Here is a 4,481-nt window from a genome sequence, read left to right as displayed (position 1 = left end):
GTCCTATTCTCCTTAGCTCATACTGTAAGTGTCTTATGTGCCAGTGTGGCCAGCTGTTTGAATTCCAAGCAGCTGTTTGGTTCTTTTGTTGATTGGCACTTTGAATGGTCTGGTTTCTTACATATTGATATGTTGGATCTAAATCGATGTGTTTGTTAACTGCTCCTTTGGTGGAATATCAGGGCTCAGTAAGTTTACGCCCATATAACTTTTCAAATATAGCTCCAAACAACTGACACACTGGCACACAAGACACTTATGAGCTAAAGAGAAAAGGATAAGAAAATCCTGCTTGATTATGTTATCTAGTTTGGTAACAAAACGTTCAGGAATTATATTAAAACAAGCTTGGAGAACAAACCACAGTCAAAATCTAAAACCCGAGCCACAAATATTATTTATCCTTCTCCAGTCATCTGACATTTCCTCTTTTCTCCTAGTATTATCTCAAAGATAATACATAAAAGAGTTTTGACTACCAGACCATCACGAATTTTGGTCAGTATCTTACCCTGAGGCTAGAAGGTTCTGCTGGAGGGAGCAGATAATGTAATGAATGTTGCACCATTGTATCCCAAGTTCTGTCTCTTTTATGTATGCGTCTTATTCATGTTTAATTCATGTTTATTCATTTTTACATGCGAACCCCTCTGCGGGGAGTGGGGGAGTTAAGCTCATTAAACATAAATAGATAATTATTCGTTTAGACCAGTGTTTTTCAAACTTGGCAATTTTTAGATCTATGTGGATGTTTAGAATTTCATGCTGGCTGGGAAGTTCTGGGAGTTGAAATCCACAGATCTTAAAGTTACCAAGTTGGAAAAACTAAAGTAGATATCAACAACTTTTATTTTGTCTGAAATGATACAGGGTTTCCTGCCTGAGCTGGGGTTTGGACTAGATCAGGGGTAGGCAACCTTGGCTCTTTTATGACTCATGGATTTCAACTCCCAGAATTCCTGAGCCAGCATGGCTCAGCATGGAAACCTCTCCCTTTCTCCTCAGCATGGCTGGCTCAGGAATTCTGGGAATTGAAGTCCACGAGTCATAAAAGAGCCAAGGTTGCCTACCCCTGGACTAGATAGAAGACCTCCAAGCTCCCTTCCAAATAACAATAACAACAACAATAATAATACTAATAACAATAATAATAGCTTTTATTTCTTTATTCATTTCTTTTATTCCAGAAATCTTCTACAGCATCACCAATTCCATTCGGATTTCTGTTTCTGGCAGATAGGGACAGTACAGCCCCTAAATTTTTTATGGTTTTCTAGTTAGGGAAATCATCCCACCAGGATTTAACTTTTAAATATTAATATCTTTTAAATATTACATTTTAAAATATCGCAATTGATATTATTATAATATATTAATATCAATTTATTAATAATATATTAATAAAAAGTAATATAAATATTGATGTTTAAATATTGCAACTAATACCTTTTAAATATTAGTTTTCCTTTCTGTGTTAAGGATTTGAGCTGTTTTTGTTTATTTTCCAGGCTCTTGAGCATTTCTGAACAGGCAAGGGCATGAATTTTCTGAGTCAAAGTTCTTTCTGATTTTCATCAAGTGGCTTAATCCAGGGCTTTTCAACCAGTGGTACGGGTACCACCTGTGGTACATTGGCACATGGCAGGTGGTACGTGACCATCCTAGAAAAGTGGTAGAGGGGGAGGGGAATGAGCTGAACTGGTGGCAGCACCGCACAAGCCTGAGTGAGAGATGGCTGGAGCTGCAGGGCTGTCAGGGCTCAGCGGAAGCGCCAGGATCAGTGCTGCTTTCCAGCTGATCGGCGCTTCTGGGCTGTCAGGGCTCAGTGGAAGCGCCAGGATCAGCGCCAGGCTCCAGCTGGAGCTTGGCGCTGATCCTGGTGCTTCTGCTGAGCCCTGAAGAAGCACCAATCAGCTACAAAGTAGCACTGATCCTGGTGCTTCTGCTGAGCCCAGAAGAAGCGCAAATCAGCTGGAATGTTGCAGCATCTCCAGGGTCTTGTGATTTACATTCAGATGCTTGGCAACTGATTCATATTTATGATGATCACAGTGTCCCAGGGTCATGTGAAGTGACCAAAACCTGCTGCAACCACCCAGCAGACGGGGGGGGGGGGGAATAAAAACCAAACATCCCCCCACTCCACCCCACCCCTGCTGCCAATCCTCAACAGAAATGCTCACAACAATGGAAACCTCGGACAGAAGAAAGAGCGCCGCCGGGTGGGCAGGCAGGTATCTTGCTCGGCTGTAGCTTGGGGGGCACTTTTTTCAGGTTTTTTCATCAAGTTTTTGACCCCTTGCTAGGCGACTGGTGGTACTCGGATGTTGCCATATCCTAAAAGTGGTACAATGGGTGAAAAGGTTGAAAAGCCCTGGATCAATTCCACACCAGCAAGGTTCCAACTTCTTCTGCCGTGCACAAGTTTTTAATCAGAGACGTTGACCTGAATGTTTTTGTCTTCTACCCCCCCCCCACCCTCAGATTCAGAATAAGACCTTTCCAATTGCTGTATTTGGCCAAATACATTTCATATGCAGTTGTTCATCATTCAGATATCTTAGCTATCAATGGAAGAGAATATTTGTAGCTCAGGGTTGAAATGAGAGGTCCTTGGTGGTCTCTGAGCTTGGTTGTTTGCTTGCAGACTTTTCATTACTCAAACTACAGTAGTGGCCAAAATTGTGGAAACCTTTTGGGAAAAGTGTATTTTTGAGGTTGGATGGCTAATAACACCACTCTGTTTTTGGAGTAGTACCATAACATTATATATCAATGGAAAGATAATTTAATCAAGAATGTAATGCAACGAAGTTTGTTCAATTATCTGTACTGTATTCTATGAAAAGTTATAGCCAAATAACCAGAAAGCACAACTTGCTTAGGTTGATATCAGGTAGCTTTCCTTCATCTGATTGTAGTCAATGAGCATGAGTGTTTAGAGACAATCCAATGTCATCTTGTTTTGGCAATGAGCCAATCAGATCACAGTAGGATTCGGTTATTGATGTCTTGTATTGAAGCTGAGAGGAGGACGTTTGTCAGTGTGTTATGTGATCACTATCAAGTTGGTTGGGTTTTTTTGTGTTCTTTCATTTAGTGAGCTTGTAAAACGTAATAAAATTAAAGTAACAGTGCAAAGAGTTGACTGGTCGCCCAGAAAGCGATGTAAAATAGTATTATTAAGTGAAGGCTACAGCTATAAAGAAATAAGAAGAAAAATGGGTGGAAACTTAACCAAAGGTGGCATTTCTACTGTACACTTTTCCCAAAAGGTTTCCACAATTGTGGCCACTACTGTAGGTAATGTCATTAGTGCTAGACTTACTAGCACTTACTAGCATTCCTTACTAGCACTGATGATGTTCCCTAGTTTGGGCAATGAAACCTCTATAAGAAAATAACCAAGTTCAGAGAGTGCCAAGGACCCCTNGTCCTATTCTCCTTAGCTCATACTGTAAGTGTCTTATGTGCCAGTGTGGCCAGCTGTTTGAATTCCAAGCAGCTGTTTGGTTCTTTTGTTGATTGGCACTTTGAATGGTCTGGTTTCTTACATATTGATATGTTGGATCTAAATCGATGTGTTTGTTAACTGCTCCTTTGGTGGAATATCAGGGCTCAGTAAGTTTACGGCCATATAACTTTTCAAATATAGCTCCAAACAACTGACACACTGGCACACAAGACACTTATGAGCTAAAGAGAAAAGGATAAGAAAATCCTGCTTGATTATGTTATCTAGTTTGGTAACAAAACGTTCAGGAATTATATTAAAACAAGCTTGGAGAACAAACCACAGTCAAAACCTAAAACCCGAGCCACAAATATTTCCTATTATTTCATTATTTATCCTTCTCCAGTCATCTGACATTTCCCCTTTTCTCCTAGTATTATCTCAAAGATAATACATAAAAGAGTTTTGACTACCAGACCATCACGAATTTTGGTCAGTATCTTACCCTGAGGCTAGAAGGCTCTGCTGGAGGGAGCAGATAATGTAATGAATGTTGCACCATTGTATCCCAAGTTCTGTCTCTTTTATGTATGCGTCTTATTCATGTTTAATTCATGTTTATTCGTTTTTACATGCGAACCCCTCTGCGGGGGGGGGGGGAGTTAAGCTCATTAAACGTAAATAGATAATTATTCGTTTAGAGCAGTGTTTTTCAAACTTGGCAATTTTTAGATCTATGTGGATGTTTAGAATTTCATGCTGGCTGGGAAGTTCTGGGAGTTGAAATCCACAGATCTTAAAGTTACCAAGTTGGAAAAACTAAAGTAGATTTATTTATTTATTTATTTATTATTTTAATTTATATACCGCCCTTCTCCCATAGGACTCAGGGCGGTTCACAGCATATTAAAACAAATAATATACCCAAAATACAAAAAATACACAATACAAAAATACAAAAGAATAAACCCTGATAAAAGCCGAATTAAAACCAAATATTCCCAGCTGTGTTTCCGATTAAAATACT

At 39.6% G+C, this 4,481-nt stretch overlaps 1 protein-coding gene across 1 annotated transcript in view; it reads left to right on the top strand.

Annotated features, from left to right (window-relative positions):
- The window catches only part of CUEDC1 (CUE domain containing 1), a 108,907-nt gene that overhangs the window by 50,102 nt on the left and 54,324 nt on the right, over positions 1-4,481 (top strand). The window lies entirely within an intron of this gene.

Source organism: Protobothrops mucrosquamatus, unplaced genomic scaffold, assembly GCF_001527695.2.
Source record: "Protobothrops mucrosquamatus isolate PMUCROS unplaced genomic scaffold, P.Mucros_1.0 scaffold3195, whole genome shotgun sequence".
Classification (NCBI taxonomy): Eukaryota; Metazoa; Chordata; class Lepidosauria; order Squamata; family Viperidae; genus Protobothrops; species Protobothrops mucrosquamatus.
This window is presented reverse-complemented; position numbering and strand designations above follow the sequence as displayed.